We start from the raw sequence: 23,637 nt of genomic DNA, 5'->3' as shown, positions 1-23,637 counted from the left end.
CCCAGGGGTCCTCTCATGGGTACATGTGTGAGACCTGATCACTATGCGCCTGTGTTCCACACCCCGGTCAGCCTTCTGGATTACCTGTGTTGTACTGTCCCCAGCATGGGTGCAGTACTCAGTGGTGCCTGACCAGGTCAGGGGCGCCACAGGGGGTGACTAGGTATTGCTGGCTGATGTTGTGCACCAGGATGGGGATTATGATGGAGGACCAAAGAGGAGGGACTCCTGCACCTAGGAGAGGGGTGCAGTCATCTGTGACACCCTGATTTTGTCAGTGCGTCACATTTTCATGGCACTTTCAAGTGTGAATTGGGGATGATCTATTCTGGATGTAGATGGGGCAAATTAATTACAGGTGGCAATGTTTCTTGCAGCAGAAATGTTACTCCAGTCCCTAAGTACATGGTGGCTCAGTGGTTAGCACAGTTGCTTTTTTTTTAGTGCTGGGGTCCTGGGTTCAAATCCCACCAAGGACAAAATCTGCAAAGAGTTTATATGTTCTGCCTGTGTTTGTTTGGGTTTCCTCCCACATAAACTGATAGGGAATTTAGATTGTGACCCCCAATGGGGACAGAGATGATAATGTCTTTAAAGCGCTGGGAATTAATAGCGCTATATAAGTGAGTAAAATAAAGAAATAAATGGACTAATGTTTCTAGTAAGGTGCAAACCACTGATCAGAGGTGCATTTTAATGAAGTACCTCACTGTGATTATGACATTGAATTATTTGCTCCTGGAGCAGATTATTAGGCAGAATGATCTAAGAATGACCCATTATTAAACGCTTCGGAACTGCCGATGAGAAATATGAGTTGGCTTCATGCAGAGGTGACGTAATTTAATAACCAGTGTTTAGGATACGATCGCGACCACCTGCGCGCGGCCATCACCGGGTTTCCAGTGCAGAATGGTAGTTCTGCTCAGAGACATCATCAGAACCTGACTGGATCAAGTCCTGATGATGTTAACCCTTTGTGATCTTCTATGTGCCGCAATCAATAGCGACCATGGCACATAGACGTTTCAGAGGAGCATAGAGTGCTTCTCTTACCTCTTCTTACCTCTCCTGGCTCTCCTGTGACACATTCATGAGGGACCTGAGGGTGGTCATGGCAGCCTGAGGTCACATGATGACCTCTGGGTCTGCCATGTATGGTAGCATGTCAGACCTAGCCCACAGCAGGGTCTAACTGGCGATCTGCAGCCTGACACTGCCTGTATAATGAATTGCTATGCTGCTTCATGATAATTCATTATACCAGTGATCAGACTAAGAAAAGTGAAAGTCCCATGTAGGGACCAGGTAAAAAAGTTAATGGGGTGGTTCACCCATTTTCATTATTGGCCACATCGATATTATGTAGATAAACAAAGTTTCTCTCAAATACCTTGTGTTGTCAATAGTGCCTGTGAGTGGTGTTGAGCGGATCCGAACTGTAACTCTCTCTCTGCCCCCCCCCCTACTGTGGACAATGGACCCTGGATATGTTCTTGCCCACCAGAGTTAACAGCTGACCATAAAGTCTCCCGCTATCCTAGGGTCTGCACCCCGCCTTGTGCTGAGTCCTGTGAGCCTTGGTTCCAGGCTTCCGCAGGTGTCCCGTGGTTCCTGGAGTCTTACACTTCCACAGGTAACCCACGGTGCCTGGAGTCCTGGTTCCGTACTCCACAGTCCCTCACTCCTTTTACAGCACTCCGGTGTTGCTTCAGGTCTTTTCTGTGCCTTTCGCTCTTTTTTCTTCACAACTCCTCTACTCCTTCCTTCACACTCCTCAACTTCACTAAAAACGCATTACTGAATCCACTTCAGTCTACTTCACTTCCTCCGGCCAACTTCCCAACTGACCACTGGCCCCTTCCCTTCACTGGATCTCTCTCTACAGATTGGGTGGCGACTACCTAATCAGTGCCCATCCCTTTTACCTGTTACTAGGCAGTCTCCCAGTCTTGTGTTGCAGTTGTGTATGTGGCCTGAGGGTGCTGGTGTACTGACTGGTACGGATATTCCGGGATTTGGGTTTCCACTGGTTACATTTGTGGCACCTGGTACTGCAGGGCTGCTACAATTACAACATGTCACAAAATAACAATGTCAGAATCACCGGGATCCGTTGAAGAGTTCCAGAGATAAAAACTATCAATGTGACACTGGCCAGTAATAAAAAAAATTGACCCGGTCATAAAGGCAAAAACAGGCTCTGGCAGGAAAGGGTTAAAAAACCCTGGCACATTACTTATGTCTAAGTGGCTGTGGCACTGCACAGTGTCCTTTCTTAGCTTGACCCTGAGTGATCAACTTTGAAAAAGACATGATTTTTTGATACTCCCTCAGGAGATGTTTATGCCGTATGTGATATAAGTCGCCATCCAGTGGTTGAGATATGTATTGCAGCTTGTCAAGGGTTTTACTTAATGAGAAATGAAAATCCATACCACAATTAGGTGAATATATGTCTGCTATTTTGACTTACAAATATTATTCTTTTTGTCTGAAAGTCCAATTTTACTATAAGATTCTTCTAGACTTTTCCATGCAAACTTTAAGAAAAGGAAAGCCTATTTAAAACCAGGTTATTATGTGATAATACAGAACCTTGTGCAGATTTTCTCTTCTTTAAACCTATTGACATGAATTTAGTAGCCGGGCTGTTTCATGTGTTTATATCCGTGTGCATGTGAAACCTGTATTCAGACCCAGCACGGGGAAGATAGGGCTCAGGCAGAAACAGGCGAAACGCTGCTGGTAAAGAGATGGATTATTCCTGCAGCTTCTAATCCCCTCACTAAATCTGAAATTACTTCTCACAATGCAATCACAAATCACAAGCTGTTTCACTCAACACTCTGGGAATAATTTATGGGCTTGTTGGTGTGACCCTATTCTTGACAAACCGAGGATCTATTACCGGACAGGCTCAGGAAGTGTGGGCATCATATCTAATACACATTGATCGCCTGATTACAGGTTATGTAGCCGCTCCCGTTACTGCTGTCTTCCTATGTAATGTATTTATAATCAGTTGATCAGTAGAGGATAGGCAATTTCTTTGACTTCAAAGTGTCTTAATCCTATATTTGTATTTCTGGTTTGGTCAATATTGAGAGATAATTGGATAAATCTATTCGTGTTATTTGGTCCTAGCAGGAAAACATAGGGAAATGTTTACCACATTTTATCTAGAAGCATTTTTTTTGTTTTTTTGCTGCCTGAGTAGCGGACAATACAGTGCCTTTTTGATCTCCATGGTTAAAAACAATTAGAACTACAAATACAACTGAGTATATTGTTCTAAAACATTTATCTATTCAAATAAATTAAAAAAAACAAAACATCAAATTACTGAAAAATAGCAGGGTCTAGGGGAAAACTTTTCTCCTTGCGGAGACTGACAAACCAATCTGGCTGCCAGTGAGGAGACTTAAAGCTGCAGTGCTCCTCTGGGAAATATTTAAATTGTCTCTTCAAGGAGGAAGGAGACGAACTCTAGTGCCACCTATTGGAGGTAGCAATCCTAAAAGTGGCTCTTTAACAAGCCTTTTCACATGACCTAGGATTTATGCCAGATCAGAACCACAATTTTCAGACACGGTGTTTCAGGATGATTGTCCCTTGTCATTTTAGTTTCTCATAAAGCCAGACCAGACGTCAGACTTTGCACAGACGAGGGACAATCATCCCGAAAAACTGTGTCTGCAAACTGAGGATCTGATCTGGTATAAATTCTACGTCACGTGAAAAGGCTTGTTAAAGAGCTACTTTTGACTTTTAGTATTGCTACCTCCAATAGGAGGCACTAGATTTCGTCTCCCTCCTCCTTGGAGAGACAATTTGAATTTTTCCCAGAGGAGCATTGCAGCTATAAGACTCCTCCCCGCTAACAGTCAGATGGGTTTGTCAGTCTCCGCAAGGTGAAAAGTACTCCCCCTAGATCCCACTTTAACTTCTCATAAAGCCAGATCAGACCTCATACTTTGCACTGACGAGAGACAATCATCCCAAAACACCGTGTCGGCAAATTGAGGTTCTGATCTGGCATAAATCCTAGATCATATGAAAAGGCTTGTTAATGGGTCACTTTTGACTTTTAGGATTGCTACTTCCAATAGGTGGCACTAGAGTTTGTCTTCCTCCTCCCTGGAGAGACAATAAGAAAAATAGCTGGATTTTACCCACAAAACTAGAGAGAACAAAAATCAGTACAGATCTTATTTAAAGCATGCCATTCGGGTTAATAGCTCAAAATATTGCTAGCAAAAATACAGAATATAAATATTAAACATAGTAAGCAGCAATAAATTAATATAAAAATAAATTACCCATCTAAAATATATATCTACATGATGAACATATGTACCGACCCGGGGCTCGGCCGGCTGCCGAGCCGCTCGGGTCCGTGCTCATCGGTAGGTGGCTCGAGCTCTTCCTGGACCCGGGGGTCACGTCGCTCTGAAGGGAAGCTGGTGCTACGTGCAGGGATTTCGGTGGGAAAGGTTCACGGACGAGGCCGTAGAGTTTAGGGTGTAAGTTCATGACACCACCCACGGGTTGTGGTGAATGTGGACACCACCGTTGCCGTTAATTAGGCTTCCGGGGATGGTGTTATACAGCCTGGTGTTGACCCCTCCATGGGCAGGGGGTGATGGTCCCGGGGCCCGGTGTTTGTGAGGTGCAGGCAAGATGGTGTGGTGCAGTGCGCGACCCGAGGGCACTGTTGTACTCACTATGACAGATACACCGGAGTCTCTGGTAAACCAAAAACGATGGTGGTCGGTGCCCGCAGCCGGCTGCGCTTTGCCCCTTTCTCAGGTTGATTTTTCCCGCCTTTCTCCTACATCTCTGTGGTAGAACTTGCCTATGCTTCAGCAACGGTAGTCCGCTCCCCGGCTTGATGTGTGTCGGGGAACCCGTTTGTCCACAGGCGCTGGCCCGTGGGATCTCTCTGCCTGTGTTGTAGCTTTCTATCCCCCTCGGTGGGCTGTTGCCGTCTTTCGGGTTTTGGGACGGGAAAGGACCTAAGGTCCAGACCTGAATCAGTGAAATTGACGTGGTCCAGTGGCTTCTGGACCTCGTTCTGGGTTTGAATACCCCTCCTGGTGCTCCGGTTTCCAGTTGGCTCCCCGGTTCGGTACCGGCGGGCCACTACCCTGTCCTGGTCCCTTACGGTTCCACCAGCCGTCTTCCCGGCTCCTGCAGGCGGCAACCACCATCTGCCTCCTGGTCACAGGGTATCTGGGCTCCTACCAAGATCCCTGACAGACGTTGACACTTTACTACTACACTCTTTCACCTCCAAAACTGATCTGTTTGTGTTTTTCCCACCTCAGGCTATCCGCCCTCTGAACTCCTCGGAGGGCGTGGGAAACCGCCTGGCTCCGCCCCCGGGTGTGAACGTCAAGACCTGAGAGGGGTGACTCAGGGTTTTTAGGTTGGCTGGTTACATCTTTTTAGGGGCTGGTGTTTGTGCAGGGGGTCTACCTGTGACTACCTGGCTAGTCCAGGGCATCACACATACATGGCTAGAATAGCAAAGGCAATAGTGATATTACTATAAAGGCAGAACAAGTACCAGAATCTAGTACCTAAAACTGTGTGGTCTGAATGAGTGGGAAGTGGAGAGCATCTGTGGCACCCCTGAGGCTTCCATCACCACAGAGGTACTGTACTTCAGCCAGAGCTGTGGAATCACGTCCTGGGTAAGAAAGGGGTCATCTACCGGTTCGCAGACAAAGCCTGCGCACACCAATTATTAGGTCACACACTGGGTCAGGGTTTAAGGCAGGTACTCCATTAATGCTGAGAAGCAGCGACCAGTATACCTGGTTATGGAGCCTTAAGTCCCATTCGCTGTCTTGGAGGGGTAGAGTCTGGCAGAGGAAGTGTGGGAGACGTCAGTGGGGTAGTTAGGAGAACCAGTCAGTTCTAGTTAGGGAGAGTTTCAGTCAGAGTTAGCGAGTGACAGTTGTAGGATTGACAGGGGTACAGCGAGAAGGAGGGAGAGACTGTAGTTCAAGTTGAAGATCCTGGGGTCCTGCTACACCCAGGTGACACCGACAGAAAGGGTCCAGAGTGCCACGAATGTGCGAGAGACCTCCGTGGGCTTGTTCCACAAAGAACACCGGGGTGTAGGAATCTGGTCGCAATAACGGGGATGGTCCTCAGGCTAATGGAACAGAGACATTTCTTTTAGCAACACGACGGCACGGGTGATTGCTGTAGGTACCCGAGGCCATAACCTGCCACCCATCCTCTGCAAGGGAGGCTTCAAAAGGACCACGGTCAGCCACCCATTAGTCAGGGCTCAGTGGCGGAGGCGCAGAATAGTCCAGTAAACGTCAACACTAGATAGACGACCAGGAGAGACACATTGAGGGGTGCACCGGTACTGACCCTTGACCTGTTCGGGATCGGCGGAGGCCCATAATAGTGAATCCTGGCGCACCACAGAGAAACCGATCAGCTGCAGTTTTTGGAACAGACTGTGAGTAAACATCTTGACTGCAAAGCCTCGTGTTGTCTGCTTCTTTCTGCGCCCCATCCACTTCCATCATAGACTTTCCTAACAGTCACCCCGGGTCCCACTCCACCTGTGGGGAGCAAAAACACTTCAGCTGCGCCATCGCCAACTGCCCCGGGGAACCCGCAGCGCAGCGGCTGCTCACATAGCCGCAAAACCACAGGTGGCGTCACGAATTTTATCTAATCCAAAAATACAACTCCCATCATCATCCTCCCGTTATTATTGAGACACCGCCAGGGTCACGGAGCCGGACCCTTGCCACCGCTGACATCCCCGGACTAGTCCAGCTCGGTTTTCTAGTGCCCACGGCCCTGGGGCTGGCGTGTCACTTCAATATACTGTAGATAGGAAAAAAAATGTCATTTAATAGGAATGAGATACCTGCCTATAGCTCAATGGCGATATCATGTGTATTTAGTATAACATCACTAAGTGCCAAGTTAGAATGGGGCATAAGTATTAGCATGTAGCTTAAGCCATAGCAAGATCTGTTCTTACTAAACTAGACACACTCGAACAATAGGCAGAGGAGAACAGAATGGTGTTTAAGAGGGACAAATGCAAAGTCCTACATCTGAGTAAAAGAAATGTAAAAAGCATATATAGTATGGGAGGAATAGAACTAGGTGATAGCACCGGGGAAAATGACTTGGGCATAATAGTAGATCCTAGATTCAACATGAGCCAACAGTGCAGAGCTGCAGCTAAAAAGGCCAACAAAATTCTGGGATGTATCAAGACAAGCATTGAATCTAGATCAAGAGAGGTCATTATTCCCTTAGGCCTTGTGCGCACTAGGCGTTTTTGCTGCATTTTTAGAGGCGTTTTTTACAGCGTTTTTGCTCTGAAAACGCAGTGACATTGCTTCCCCAGCAATGTCTGAGTTTTCATTTCTGCTGTCCGCACACAGCGTTTTTTTGTAGCTGCGTTTTTGTGGTGACCACAAAAACGCAGCATGTCAATTATTTCTGCGTTTTTCACTGCGTTTTTCACCCATTGAGTTCAATGAGATGTTCAAAAACGCAATGAAAAACGCATATAGCTGCGTTTCTATGACTAAAAACGCAGCTATAAACGCAAGGGGTGGGTACTAAAGTGACGTGTACAGGAAGAGGATTCCTTCTGTTGGTAAACACTGAAGCGAATCCTCCCGGTACCGCCACCGCTGCTTCCACAACCCGCCCGGTGCCATGTCAGCTCCCGTGCGGCGTCATGTCTGGGCGGGAGGTGGAGGCAGGGGCGAAAACAAAAGTGAACAGTAGAAAAAATGTCATGCTCACCTGTCTGCAGGGTCCCGGTGCTATGCCCGCTCCCAGCTCCTCTCCCGGTACCGCTGCTCCGGCTGTGTGCAGTCTCCCCGGGTACGTCCGATGCCTGCAGGACCTGGCGCTGATCACCTGATGCGGTCACCTGATGCGTCAGCTGATCGTAATTCTCGCGGTGTCGCCGGCTTTTTAGCGCTCGGCCGGTTTAACTTATCAGCTGATCCTGCCGTCAGGAGACTTCATCAGCTGATTACCGGCAGCTCCTGCAGCGATCGGACAGGATCAGACTCTCATCCGATCGCTCCAGGAGCTGCCGGTAATCAGCACGGACGGGACTCAGTATTTTTTTTTTTCTACTGATGCATCAGCTGATTGTATAATCGGTTTTTATACAACCAGCTGCTGTGTGATGTGATTCACGTCCTTGAACCTGACACATCATCTGATCGCTTTGCTTTCCAGCAAACTGATCAGATGATATTGGATCCAGATTGGACAGCGCGGGACCCTTGACCCAGGATTACTGCGGAGGGGGGTTCTTTATTTCAATAAAGATGGAGTCACTAATTGTGTTGTGTTTTATTTATAATAAAAATATTTTTCTGTGTGTTGTCTTTTTTTTTATCTTTACTAGAAATTCATGGTGGCCATGTCTAATATTGCCGTGACACCATGAATTTCGGGCTTAGGGCCAGCTGACAATATACAGATAGCCCTAACCCCATTATTACTCAGCGAGCCACCCGTCACCAGGGCAGCTGAAAGAGTTGGATACAGTGCCAGAAGATGGCGCTTCTATGAAAGTGCCATTTTCTGGGGTGGCTGCAGACTGCAATTCGCAGTGGGGGTGCCCAGAAAGCTTGGGCACTCTGCACTGCGGATTCCAATCCCCAGCTGCCTAGTTGTACCTGGCTGGACTCAAAAATTGGGCGAAGCCTATGTCATTTTTTTTTTAATTATTTCTTGAAATTCATGAAATAAAAAAAAAAAAAAAGGGGGCTTCCCTATATTTTTTATTGCCAGACGGGTACAAATAGGCAGCTGGGGGTTGGGGGCAACCCGTACCTGCCTGCTGTACCTGGCTAGCATACAAAAATATAGCGAAGCTCATGTCATATTTTTTTTTTGGGTAAAAAACTCCTGCATACAGTCCTGGATTGAGGATGCTGAGCCTTGTAGTTCTGCTCTCCTGCATACACTAGTTCTGCAGCTGTCTGCTCTCCTGCATACAATGAAGAACATATTGAAGAAGGAAATGACATCAGACCTTTTTTTTTTTCATCAACAATCTTTAATGGCATTGTTCACTGATTAAAAACGCAGTGAGCAAAAACGCAGCAAAAAACGCACCAAAATGCGGTAGAAACGCATACGTTTTTTGCCACTTTTTTTGCTGCGGGTGTGTTTTTTGAGCCAAAAACGCACATAAAAAAGGCAGCGTGAAAAAACATCTAATGCGCACATACCCGTCTACTCTGCCCTATTCAGACCCCACCTGGAATACTGTGTACAGTTCTCTGTGCCACAATTCAAGAAAGACATCGATATATTGGAGGAAGTCCAGAGAAGAGCAACCAAGATGGTAGAAGGTCTACAAACCATGTCATATGAAGAACGGCTAAAAGAACTAGGAATGTTTTAGTTTGCAAAAAATAAGGATGAGAGGAGATGGTCTACAAACTATGAACTTCTCTATTCTCATTAGTACAAGAAAGTACAAGAAGTAATGGGATGAAACTTAAAGGAAGGAGATACAGTACATATTAGACATTAGGAAAAGCTTTCTAACAGTGAAGGCAGTCAGGGAGTGGAACTGGTGACCACGGGAGGTGGTGAGCTCTCCATCAATGGAAATCTTAAGCGGAACTTGGAGAAACAAATAGCTGGGATGACTTGGGAAAACCTGCACTCATAGGGGGTTTGACCCGATGGCCCTTGATGTCCCTTCCAACTGTTCCATTCTATGATTCTACGATTCTGTGAAGTTTGGTGGCTAAGTGGTCATGCACATGGTGAGGGTCCTGCCCCCCTTTTTGTAACTATGAATACAAACAAACAAAATGAATAAACAAAAATGGAAACATAGTGTAGTATTTATCATTTATGTCAATAATAAAATGAATCAAAATGGAAAACGGGAAAACATCCAATAGTGTCTGTTATCAAGATTTGAAAATAGAAACATAAGGCCTGATTCATTAAGATTTGGAGTTGTTCACCTTAGGCATATTCTTTGCTTAAGCATTCTCTGGCTTTGTCTTCTGTTGAGACATTTTTCTTGGCTTTTGGCCTCATTTATGATGTCACGGAGTCATAGTGGCTAAATCAAAGAGCCATAAATTGGTGCAGGCTGATCATAGAGTGGTGGACTACTGTTCAGAATTCAGACCATGGGCAGTAGCTTCCTGGAACAATCACACTCTTCAGAGTAAATTCTGCCAAGGGCAGTAAAATCAGATTAAAGACATTATGGTCTACAGTTCCTGATTACAGTCCCTTAAGGAAGCTATCACACACCTCAGAGATAGTGATACAATTCAGGCTATGTGCGCACGTAGCGTTTGTCCCTGCAGAAATTTCTGCAGTGATTTGAACAGCACACGTGCGCTTCAAATCGCTGCAGAAAGAGTCCGTAATGAAAAAAAAAAAGCCGATTCCATGCGCTCTGAGTGCAGCCCCTCCCATAGACAGAGCGGAGGCTGCATGTAGAGCGCACGGAAGAAGTGACATGTCACTTCTTAGAAAGCGCGCTTCGGGCAGCAGCCGAAGCGCTGCGCTCTAATACGCCATGTGCGCACGTCTCCTGCATAATCTTCATAGATTATGCTGGGGACACAGGACGCATGCAGTTACGCTGCGGTGCAGATCGCAGCGTAACTGCATGCAAATACGCAATGTGCGCACATAGCCTAAAGGTGTGTCACTGGCATCTTCCTCGTTATCAGGGAAAATTTGTGAACCTACGCAAATTGGTGCTTGCAGAAATCCTAGAGGTAGTTCAGAACTTGGAGCATCTGCTAATTTATCATGGTTCAATGTTTTTAATATAAAGGTGAATTTCTAAAAGAAATGGTGATTTTTAGTTGTGCAGCTAAAGATTTTCTAGTCTGAAGAGGGATCAGAAGAGTGTGTTTTAAAGGCAACCAATCACCAGGATTTTCGTATATAACCTAAAGCAAGTGCTCTACTGACACTATCAGGCTGAGTCTATACATACCTGTAGTGGTCAGCTCGGATGTTTAGGTTTTGAAATCCAAGAAAGTAAAGTTTATAAAATCAGCAGCTTCTTGAGTGACAGCAGCTGAGGATCAGATAATATATTCATAGTTATCCCCTCCCCCTGTTAGAATTAGCATAAGTATTATACAAACGATTCACTTTGTCTCTTGCAGGACCTGTGTGAGGTCATACCCATGTGACCAGAATGGGCGAAGCGTCAGCCAACAAAGCTGGATACCAGGTCACATGGCTATGACCTCACACAGGTCCTGCAACAGACAAAGTGAATAGTTTGTATAATACTTATGCAAATTTTAACGGGGGGGGGTGATAGCTATGAATATATTATCTGCTCCTTTGCTGCTGTCACTAAACAAGCAGCTAATTTTATGAATTTTACTTTCTTGGATTTCAAAACCGAAACAGCCGAGGTGAACACTACAGGTATGTATAGAATCAGCCTGATAGTGCCAGTATAGCACTGTATGTAGAGAATCAGCCTGATAGTGCCAGTATAGCACTGTATGTAGAGAATCAGCCTGATAGTGCCAGTATAGCACTGACTTTAGGTTATATACGAAAATCCTGGTGATTAGTTCACTTTAAGCTTTAGTACTTCTGTTACCAACGTATGATTGAGGTACAGATGAAACCAGAAACCAGAAGTTTCCCTCCACTTTCTAAAAATACACATCTGCAGGTTTTTCTCACTATCTGACATGAAATCAAAATAAACCTTTCCCGTTTTAGGTCAATTAGGAACCAAAATGACTTATATTTGCCAAATGCCAGAATAATGAGAGAGAGAATGTTTTAAGGCATTTTTATTACTTTCTGCAAAGTCAAAAAGATACTTCAAGAAAACAAAATCTGATCAATTCTAAAGCTTTTTTCCTCTGAAAACTCAGCAGATTTGCCCAAATGTAAAAGATAACAATTATACTTTTCAACATACACACCACCATCATGAAATTACCAATTTATATTCAATATATATTATGTTAATGGTACGTGGCATATAAGGACCTTGGATAAATCGCATAGCATACAACAACCACAAAGAAAAGGCGATCAGACATCCAATTGCAATTTAAATATATCTTTTTATTAGTGCAAGTGCATGGCATGGAAATAAGCATACACAGAGGGCCTACAACGGTGGTGTCAATCAATCACAATAGTGCTGATATTGCTGATAATACCACTGGTGGTGGAGAGTGTCCGGGGAACCCAGCAGACAATGGTAATAACCTCCATATTCAATCCCCTACCATGGGGTATAATCCACATATAACTGTCTAGGGTTTCCACAGAGACACCCCACCATCAGGTAGCCAAACCAATCATGATACTCATAATAATATGTATGTACAGCCCACCATAAACATCATAGTACACTCACCGGAGCCCCCCACCCGACGGACGTCAGTTTCGGCGGATGCCTGCGCCACCCCTGACGCAGGCATCCGCCGAAACTGACGTCCGTCGGGTGGGGGGCTCCGGTGAGTGTACTATGATGTTTATGGTGGGCTGTACATACATATTATTATGAGTATCATGATTGGTTTGGCTACCTGATGGTGGGGTGTCTCTGTGGAAACCCTAGACAGTTATATGTGGATTATACCCCATGGTAGGGGATTGAATATGGAGGTTATTACCATTGTCTGCTGGGTTCCCCGGACACTCTCCACCACCAGTGGTATTATCAGCAATATCAGTACTATTGTGATTGATTGACACCACCGTTGTAGGCCCTCTGTGTATGCTTATTTCCATGCCATGCACTTGCACTAATAAAAAGATATATTTAAATTGCAATTGGATGTCTGATCGCCTTTTCTTTGTGGTTGTCAAATGTAAAAGATGTCCAGTTCACATACCCTAAACCAGGGCCGGACTTGGACTAAAATTCAGCCCTGGCATTTGGGGGTACACAGGCCCACTTTTCACGTGGTGAATGTGTAATATATTTCTGCACTTGTATATGTGAGTACTGTATGGCACTATGTGACACTGTATGGCACTATGTGACACTGTATGGCGCTATATAACACTGTATGGCGCTATGTGACACTGTATTGCACTCTGTGACACTGTATCACTCTATGTCACACTATATGGCGCTATGTAACACTTTATGGCACTATGTGACACTGTATCACTCTTTCAGACTGTATGGCATTATGTGGCACTGTATGGCACTATGTGACACTGTATGGCACTATGTGACACTGTATGGCACTATGTGAGTACTGTATGGCATTATGTGAGTACTGTATGGCACTATGTGACACATTTTTGCAGTGTGCAGCAGACCTTGATGTATTTTCTGCTCTTTGCTTCCCTGATTTGTAGATTGTTCCGCCACATACCTGTGCCCTAATCACTCTACAAGCGCTGCAGTTGTGACGCCCTGGCAAAGCCAGGTTGTCACAGAAAGAGTTAATCCTCCTTGGTAACCTGATCCCACACCGGTGCAGCAGGACAAACCACCTCCCCCAAGGTGAGAGCAAAACAGAGCAGGAGGGGAGGGGCTGGAGCAGAGTGTGTGGAGAGAGAGACAGGAGAGGAGCCCGGAGTTGTAGCTCCAGGGCTGCTACAGAAGCGTGCTCCAAAAGGGCCGGGACAGGCTGTTAGTGAGGAAGGGGCCAGAAGTAGCCGGGGCAGGGTAGCGGCCCGCCGGTACCAAGGGTGACCCGGATCACTGCAGGGGAGTTGACTCCCCGTTCCCGGCTGAGGAGAAAGAGAAAGAGTGGAGAAAGAGGCACCTGGCTGCAGGGAAAGAACAGGGGCTGCTGCACCGTGTGTGGGACACTAACACCCTCCGTACTGAAGGCTGCGGACTCCGGCAGTTTCTGGTTAATTCCTGACTCTGTGTGAATTTTCTTGCAAAGCGTACTGTGAGTAACAACATCCCCCGGTCCAACCGGGCGCACAGCTCTCAGACCGTCTCCATCTCCTCCCTGCACCACCCCACCGGGGTCCCGGGACACCAACACCCTACCCGTGGAGGGAAATCACCACCTTGCTGCCCACCACCATCCCCGGGATCAGTTAACCGGCAGCGGCAGTGCTCCGTTACCTCACCGCACACCACGGGTGGTGTCACGGACAATCTTCCTTACCTAATCCCCATCTTACTGTGGAGCCTGGGATCACAGACCGGGTCACGCCACCGTGATACCCACAGAAGTGACCCCGTGGCCTGGATCTGAGTACCCCCTTGTTCCCGGGCGACACACAGTCACTACAGGGGATTGTACCTGTGCGGACAGGTCCAGGACTAATATGACACTAATTATTAATGACTCCGCGCCTTTCCCCACACACACAAACACACACACACACAATACAATGCACCCCCATTACCCCTCTCCACACACACGCACACAATACAATGCACCCCCATTACCCCTCCCCGCCACACACACACACACAATGTAATGCACCCCCATTACCTACCCACACACACACACACGCACACATACAATGCACCCCCATTACACACACACACACACACAATACAATGCACCCCCTTAGCCCTCCCCACACACACACACACACACACACACTACAATGCACCCCCATTAGCCTCACACACACACACACACACACACACACACACTACAATGCACCCCCATTACCCCTCCCCACACAGACACACAGACTACAATGAACCCCCATTACCCCTCCCCCCACACACACACTACAATGCACCCCCATTACCCCTCCCCACACACACATACTTACAATACAATGCATCCCCATCACACACACACACACACACACACACAGACAAAATACAATGCACCCCCCATTACTTCTCCCCCCGGCCCACACACAATACAATGCACCCTCCATTAGCCCCTCCCCAGACATAATACAATGCACCCCCCCATCTCCCATTACACACACAAATTACACTACAACCTCCTGTCAACCCCTCGGAATACAGTACTCCCCCTCTGCCTGTCACAGCAATGTTCCCCGTTATGTGTTCTCATCCCCTCCCCACTGAGCCCCATTAATTATAACTGTCTCTTCAGCTCCTCCGTGGAGCGCTTACCGCTTCCTGATGTCTCCTGTGTTCTGGCGCCCACAGTACTGTGATGATGTCAGCGAGGTGCTGATCTCATCACGTTGCTGCACGTCAGGGGCGGAGCCCAGTCCCGGCGCGCCGTTCACATGTATTTACATCTGAAAGACGCAAATACATTTCAACAGGAAGGAGGAAGCTGCGGTCACTGGCACCGCCGCGCTCCTCAGCAGTGTGAGCATGGCGGGCCGGCACAGCAGCACACAACAGGGCCGGCACAGCACAGCGCTGCCTCCTGGTCCTGCTGCAGCTAGTGTGCCCGGCATGCACATGCTGCAGAGGAGCATGGCGGTGACTGCATATACAGCGGCCCACTTCAGGGACCGGCCCACTACAGGGACCGGCCCATCTGGCATTTGCCAGAATTGACCTATGGTCAGTCCGGGCCTGCCCTAAAGGGTGCTTTACACGCTGTGACATTGCTAGCGATAGCACCCACCCCCGTCGCTCGTGCTACATTTGGTGCTCGCTGCCGTAGTGAACATTATCGCTACAGCAGCGTCACACGCACATACCTTGACAGCGATGTCGCTATGACCGCCGAACAATCCCTCCTTCAAGGCGGAGGGGCGTTCGGCATCATAGCAACGTCACTGCGGTGTCACTAAGCGGCCGGCCAATAGAAGCGGAGGGGCGGAGATGTGCGGGTCGTAACATCCCGCCCACCTCCTTCCTTTCGCATTGCCGGTGGACGCAGGTAAGGAGATGTTCGTCATTCCTGCGGTGTCACACACAGCGATGTGTGATGCCGCAGGAACGACGAACAACATCGTATCTGTGGCAGCAGCGATATTAAGGAAATGAACGACGTGTCAACGAGCAACGATTTTTCACATTTTTGTGCTCATTGATCGTCGCTCCTTGCGATGTTGCTACCGGCACCGGATGTGCGTCACTAACGACGTAACCCTGACGATATATCGGTAGCGATGTCGCAGCGTGTAAAGCACCCTTAAGCCTACTTTCACATATGTGTTAGTCGCAATCCGCCACTGTGGAAAATGGCACAATCCGTTAACAGCTTGCACTGTTTCCCATAGACTTATATTGACGACGCACTGCGACGCAAGTGTCTGCGTTGCATCCGCCGGCCGATGCTGAGTCGTTATTTTGACTAAGCGCCCAGCGGATGGAACGCAGAATGTGGCGTTTTTTGTTGCTGTTAAAAAACGCACTCCGCAGGATTCCGTCGGGATCCGTTAAGAGGCATAATGAATGTCTATGGTGCCGGATTCTGTCGCCATACGTTTGGCGACGGATTCCAGTGCAGGATTCCGTCATGTTCTACTGAACATGCTCAGCATGTCCAGCAGAACGTTCTAAATCATTTAAAATCACTCCTGGTCTCTCTCTGTCGGTCAGTCTCTCTCTCTCTCTGTCAGTTGGTCGGTCTGTTGGTTGGTCTCTCTCTCTCGGTCTCTATCTCTCTCTGTAGGTTGGTCTCTCCCTCTCACCCCCTCTCTTATACTCGCCGATCACCGGCGTGGCACTGCACAGCTGTCACACTGCTCTGGCGGCTTCTCCTGCTTTTGAAAATGACGGCTTCTCATTATTCCATCTCTTATTCACTGCTTCCCCCATCCACTGGCGCCTATGATTGGTTGCAGTCAGACGCGCCCGCACACTGATTGACAGCTGTCTCACCGCAAATAATTATGGCCGCCAGTGGGTGGGTCTATATCGTGCATTACAATAAATAAAACATTTTAAAAAAATGGCATGCGGTCCCCCCAATTTTGATACCAGCCAAGATAAAGCCACACGGCTGAAGGCTGGTATTCTCAGGATGGGGAGGCCCACATTGCGGGGAGCCCCCAGCCTAAAAGTATTAGCCAGCAGCCGCCCGGAATTGCCGCAACCATTAGATGCGACAGTCCCGGGAATCTACCTGGCTCATCCCAAATTGCCCAGGTGCGGTGGCAATCTGGGTGATGAGTTAATGGCAGCCCATAGCTGCCACTAAGCCCTAGGTTAATCATGGCAGGCGTCTATGAGACACCCCCAATGATTAACCTGTAAGTGAAAGTAAATAACCATATACAGCCAAAAAATCTTTTATTTGGGATAAAAGACAAGAAAACACCCTCTTTCACCACTTTATTAATCCTCAAATACCCCTCCAGGTCCGACGTAATCCACACGAGGTCTCACGACTCTTTCAGCTCTGCTACATCGAAAGCTGACAGGAGCGGCTTTAGAAAACCGCCACTCTCTGTGAGCTCCATGCAGAAACTGAAGTGAGTCGGGCTTTCAGCGGGGACGTCACTGAAGTAGTGCCAATGTGTGTGCTGTGATGATGGGTGCAGTAGTGCCTGCATGTGTGCAGTGATGATGGGGGCAGTAGTGCCTGCATGTGTGCGGTGATGATGGGGGCGGTTGTACCAGTGTGTGAGATGATGATGAAGGCAGTAGTGCCTGAGTGTGTGCGGTGATGATGGGGGCGGTAATGCTGGTGTGTGCAGTGATGATGGGGCTGTAGTGCCTGCGTGTGTGCGGTGATGATGGGGTGGGTAGTGCCAATGTGTGCAGTGATGATGGGGGCTGTAGTGCCTGCGAGTGTGCGGTGATGATAGGGCAGTAGTGCCTGTGTGTGTGTGTGTGATAATGATGGGGCGGCAGTGCCTGCGTGTGTGCAGTGATGATGGGTGCTGTAGTACCGGTGTGTGTGTGGTGATGATGGGGGCAGTTGTGCCAGTGTGTGTGGTGATGATGGGGGCGGTAGTGTCGGTGTGTGTGTGGTGAGGATCGGAGCGGTAGTGTCGGTGTGTGTGTGGTGATGATGGGGTCGGTAGTGCCAGTGTGTGTGCGCGGTGATGATGGGTGCGGTAGTGCCGGTGTGTGTGCGGTGATGATGAGGAAGGTAGTGCCTGTGTGTGTGTGTGTGTGTGTGTGTGTGGTGATGATAGGGGCGGTAGTGCCTGTGTGTGTGCGGTGATGATGGGGGCGGTAGTTCTGGTGTGTGTGTGGTGATGATGGGTGCGGTAGTGCCGGTGTGTGTGCGATGATGGTGGGTGCGGTAGTACCGGTGTGTGTGCGATGATGATAGGGGCGGGAGTGCCTGCGTGTGTGCGGTGATGATGGGGGTGGTAGTGCCGGTGTGTGTGCGGTGATGATGGGTGCGGTAGTGCCAGTGTGTGTGCGGTGATGATGGGTGCGGAAGTGCCGGTGTGTGAGGGGTGATGATGGGTGCGGTAGTGCCGGTGTGTGTGCGGTGATGATGGGTGCAGTAGTGCCGGGGTGTGTGCGGTGATGATGGGTGCGGTAGTGGTGGGGTGTGTGCGGTGATGATGGGGTCTCTCTCTCTCTCGGCTAAAGAACACTAAAAAAATGCAACACGTTATCTCACAGGAATCCGTTGCCTTTATTATCACACTATTTACAACGCATCAGTCACATGCGTCACACAATGCATTGTGATGGATGCCGCTCAACACAAGTGTGAAAGTAGCCTGATTGCAGATCCTTAAAACCATTTTGTACCTGTCTGAATATACAGTTGTTCGTAGCGTAGTTAGACCACTGTTTCTTTTTTTACCATCCGTCAACCCGACATATTTTATATTAGATCCTCCAAGTGCTGCTTGTGATGTTAAATGCACTGTTGGGTAACATAGCATACTGATCTCTATGATTTTAGCACTATTTTTAGGACTCAATTACACAGTTCAATAAGATGTTTAGCAGGCAAAACAGTCTGATTAGGCACTTAATTTACCACAAAACTCCTCCTTGGTAACTGTGTGTTCAGCTTGCTCTGTGCCAATCTCTTCAATGAGCTTTAATCTGACTCGACTTATTTAAAGCACAGTAAATCCTCATCTGAAAGTATGCAGTTCTGCAAAAATCTCCCTACATCCTTGCAGTGTACCTGTATGCTTACAGTAATTGGGCAGTAAATATGGATTAAGAACAGCAGGAGGATTATATGGGATAGTTTTAAGTTAGTGCAACAGTTGAAAATTCCTATGCTTCAGCAAGAATTGAAGTAGATAGGATATTTTTTTGAGAAATCCAGTAATATATCAGTGGTAGGGCTCACTCACACAAGGGTATAAATCGGACAATTGTGTACTGCCCCGCGCTCGGATTCGGGCTCGTTGGTGGGTGGCTCGAGCGCCTTCGGACCCGGGGTCACTTCGCTCTGAAAGGGTGCTGGCGCTACTTAGGGGGGTGGTAGGTAGGTGTACGGCCGGAGACGTGTTTGAGTTCGTGACACCACCCACGGGATGTGGTGAAGGTGTAGACACCACCGCTGAGGTTACCGGGCACCCGGGGGAGATGGTGATGCAGCAAGATGTTAACCCTTCCGTGGGCAGGGATGATGGCCCCGGGACCCGTTGGGGAGAAGTAGCTGGGCGGTGCAGCGCGGTGCGCGGCCGGATGGCACTGTTGTACTCACTGTTATTGACACACATGAGTCTCTGGTAAACAAAGTTGATGGTGGTCGGTGCCCGCAGCCGGCTGCGTTTGGTCCCCTACCCGGTTCGGTGGTCTTGGCCTTTCTCCTGCACTGTGTAGTGTATGTGTAGACTGCCTGTGCTTCAGTGACGGGAGTCCGCTCCCCGGCTTTGTATATGTCGGAGGAGCCAGTTTGCCCGCAGACAGTGGCCCGTGGGACCTCTCTGCCTGTGCGGTGGCTTTCTATCCCCCTTGGTGGGCTGTTGTCTTCAGTCGGGACTTGGGTGGGAAAGGACCTATAGTCCAGACTGCAATCAGTGAATTAACTCAGTCCAGCTCCTGCAGGCTAGGCCACCATATGCCTCCTAGCCACGGTACCAGGGCTCCGACCCCGGCACCTGTCAGTTTGTCACAGGCCTGTACTACAGGCCTGCCCTCCTCCACTCCTCAACACTAAAACTGATCTGACTGAACTCACAACTGACTTGTTTTTCCTGCCTCAGGCCCTCTAAACTCCTTGGTGGGCATGGCCAACCGCCTGGCTCCGCCCCCTCTGGTCCATTAAGCGCTGAGGGAGGTGACTAGGGTTTAATGTGGTTGGCCGGTGTTACCTTGTGTGGGACTGGTGTTGTGCGGGGCGCTATCTGTGACTACCTGGCGAGTCCAGGGCGTCACAATTGCAATATGAGAAAATCTCAAAAATAGTAGCATTAGCATGTCTTGGATAATGCACGCCTGTACACGTCTATGGGTGCGTGTCAAACTTTGGACTGCCCTGATGTCATCCAAGTGCAGTGTGTTATACTCAGAGGTTGGAAAGAGAGAAAAAATTGACTCACCACGCTATGCTTAAGCAATAAAGACAAGAATCCAGAGTCTGGAGGGTGCTAATCCCATACTGGTGCAGAGCAGCAAGGAAAAATGAAGGCAATTAGAGGGGAACTGAGGAATGCAGTACAAACCATCCGGTATATTAAAGGGAACTTGTCACCAGATTTTTCACTATTAAACTAAAAGTGTCACCTTCAGCTCCTGGGCTGCATTCTATGAAGGTGCACATTGTTCCCTGACTCCTCTTCCAGACCCCAAAAATAACTTTATAAAACTTGACTGTTAGGTTATGCTAATGACCTGCATGGCTCAGATGGGCGTGCTCATTTTCTGCTCCTGTCCCCCCTCCTACCGTTGTTCACCGTCCTCCCTTCTTGATTGACATGATGACGCCTCCGTCATCATCCTCGTTGCATTTTTAAATCTTGCGCCTGTGCAGTTATATTGGCTCGCACAGGCGCAGTTCGCTCTGTCATATCGCGGGCAGAGCAGGAAACATAGCTGCCCTTGCACGCGCCGGTGAGCTAAATGCGCAGGCACAAGATAACGGAAAGCACAAAATCGGCCGGTGGTAAAGGTGTTAATTAAAAGCTCTGAGGATTGTATTTATCACATTTTCAAGTACTTTAAGGGCTCATTCACATGTCAATGTTCTTCTTGTACAAGATAAACTTACCAAGTTTCCCTCAGCGCTTCTTCAGAGTGTTACTAGCGTTTAATGTGAGTTTCTTCAATTTTTCTCATGTGTGAAAAAAAAAGTTTATCTATTCGTTTCAGTCCCTGAAAAACAGACAGCAGTACAATTCCAGCCTTGCTGAAGCATCCCCAGGTCATCACCGATCCTCCACCTAATTTCACTGTGGGTGCAAGACACTGTGGCTTGTACGCCTCTCCAGGTCTTCGTCTAACCACTAGACGACCAGGTGTTGGACAAAGCTAGAAATTAGGCTCATCAGAGATTACCTTACTCTAGAAATTGAGCAGTAATTGGGCAGATTAAACTTTGCGAATGACTTATAAATTAAGCCGCATACAAGGTTATCCTGGAAAAACAGTTGCTTCCTTCTGCTCAGGCAATTTTCCCCAACTCTGAGGACTGTATTTTTAGCAGGACAATGCACTATGCCACACAGCTAGGTAAATTAATGTGTGGATGAAGGACCACCACATCAAAACCCTGTCATGGCCAGCCCAATCTCCAGACGTGAACCCCATTGACAATCTCTGGAATGTAATCAAGAGGAAGATGGATAGTCACAATCCATCAAACAAAGAAGAACTGCTTACATTTTTGCACCAGGAGTGGTATAAGGTCACCCAAAAGCAGTGTGAAAAACTGATGGAAAGCATGCCAAGACACATGAAAGCTGTGATTAAAAATCATGGTTATTCCACAAAATATTGATTTCTGAACTCCTCCTGAGTTAAAACATTATTGGTATTGTTGTTTATAAATGATTATGGACTTGTTTTCTTTGCATTATTTGAAGTCTGAAAGCAATGCATTTTTTTATTGTTTTGACCATTTCTCATTTTCAGAAAATAAATATGTGACGCCCTGGCCTATCAGGTCGTCACAGGGTATTGTGCAATCTGCCCTTCTGTGCATATCCACCTCCTCCTTGGTACTCCCTAACCAATGGTGTTGCCAAAACCAGCTAATCAAAATCCTAGGAACACTCTGCACCACACCCACCAGCCACACCAGTGGACGGCCTGAGTGGAATAGGGTCACACACTTGGAGGGTTAGTTAAGGGGAGGTCAGGAGTGTAAGGAGTAGGCCAGTGTTGTGTTGGAGGTGAAGGAAAGAGGAGGTCAGGAGCTGGGCTCCTTGGAAGTACTAGGTAGCAGACGTTAGTCTGGGCCTGGTAGGAGCTGGACCCCCGGTGACAGGGAATCATGACAAGGGGCACGGTATTGTCGTGTAGGACAACCGGTTGCCTTGTACTATCACCGGGCTGGGACCAGGGCACGAGAGGGTACGTGAACTCTAGGTCAGGGAGTAGCTTCAGGCAACCTGACAATTCACCTGACGAGAACGGATCCTTCAAGATCCGCTCTCCACCCGCTCCAAAATCGGGGTGCTAGTGCAACGAGGGGGATAGGACTTTCCACTAAAACGGACCAGGAAATCCCAAGCGTGAACCCTGAGAGCAAGTTCCCTCACTTAGCCACACTGGGGAGCGGAACCCGACTAGTTTTAAGCTATAGGGGCCAACTAAGAAGAGAACAAGGTGCCAAGGGAAAGGTCATAGATCATCAGCCAACACCAGCAGAAATAGGACCCAAATGTACTCCCACTCAGCGGCAGCGGTGTCCAGAACTTTGGTTTACTAAGTTGTCGATGTCAGCATTATTGGACTGAGTACTAGTGATGAGCGAGTATGCTTGTTACTACTCGGTACTCGCACGAGTATCACTGTACTCGGGCTACTCGGCGGGTACCGAGTAATTTTGCAATACTCGTGCTTTACTCGTGGTCTTCATCCCTGCATGTTGGCGCTCTTTTGAGAGCCAGCCCTCATGCAGGGATTGGCTGGCAGACCACTGCAATGCCACAGCCCTGTTAGTTGTGGAATTGCAGTGATTGGCCGGCCTGCACAGCGTGACCGAGCCTTTATACCGGCCGGCGCGCTGTGCTCTGTACACAGCCATCTCATATTCCCTGCTTTCCACGCCCACAGGCGCCTATGATTGGTTGCAGTGAGACACGCCCCCACGCTGAGTGACAGGTGTCACACTGCACCCAATCACAGCAGCCGGTGGGCGGGTCTATACTGTGCAGTAAAATAAATAAATAAATAATTAAAAAAAACGGCGTGCGGTCCCCCCAATTTTAATACCAGCCAGATAAAGCCATACAGCTGAAGGCTGGTATTCTCAGGATGGGGAGCTCCACGTTATGGGGAGCCCCCCACCCTAACAATATCAGTCAGCAGCTGCCCAGAATTGCCGCATACATTATATGCGACAGTTCTGGGGCTGTACCCGGCTCTTCCCGATTTACCCTAGTGCGTTGGCAAATCGGGGTAATAGGAGTTAATGGCAGCCCATAGCTGCCACTAAATCCTAGATTAATCATGTCAGGCGTCTCCCCGAGATTCCTTCCATGATTAATCTGTAAATTACAGTTAAAAAACACACACACCCGAAAAATCCTTTATTAGAAATAAAAAACACTAACAAAGTCCCTCATTACCAATTTATTAACCCCGACAAACCCTCCATGTCCGGCGTACTCCACGGACTCCGGCGTCGCGTCCAGCTCTGCTGCATGGAAGTGACAGGAGCTGCAGAAGAC

The sequence above is a fragment of the Anomaloglossus baeobatrachus genome, chromosome 4, assembly GCF_048569485.1.
Source record: "Anomaloglossus baeobatrachus isolate aAnoBae1 chromosome 4, aAnoBae1.hap1, whole genome shotgun sequence".
NCBI classification, from domain to species: Eukaryota; Metazoa; Chordata; class Amphibia; order Anura; family Aromobatidae; genus Anomaloglossus; species Anomaloglossus baeobatrachus.
The sequence above is the reverse complement of the archived record's forward strand: the minus strand, read 5'-3'. Positions refer to the sequence as shown.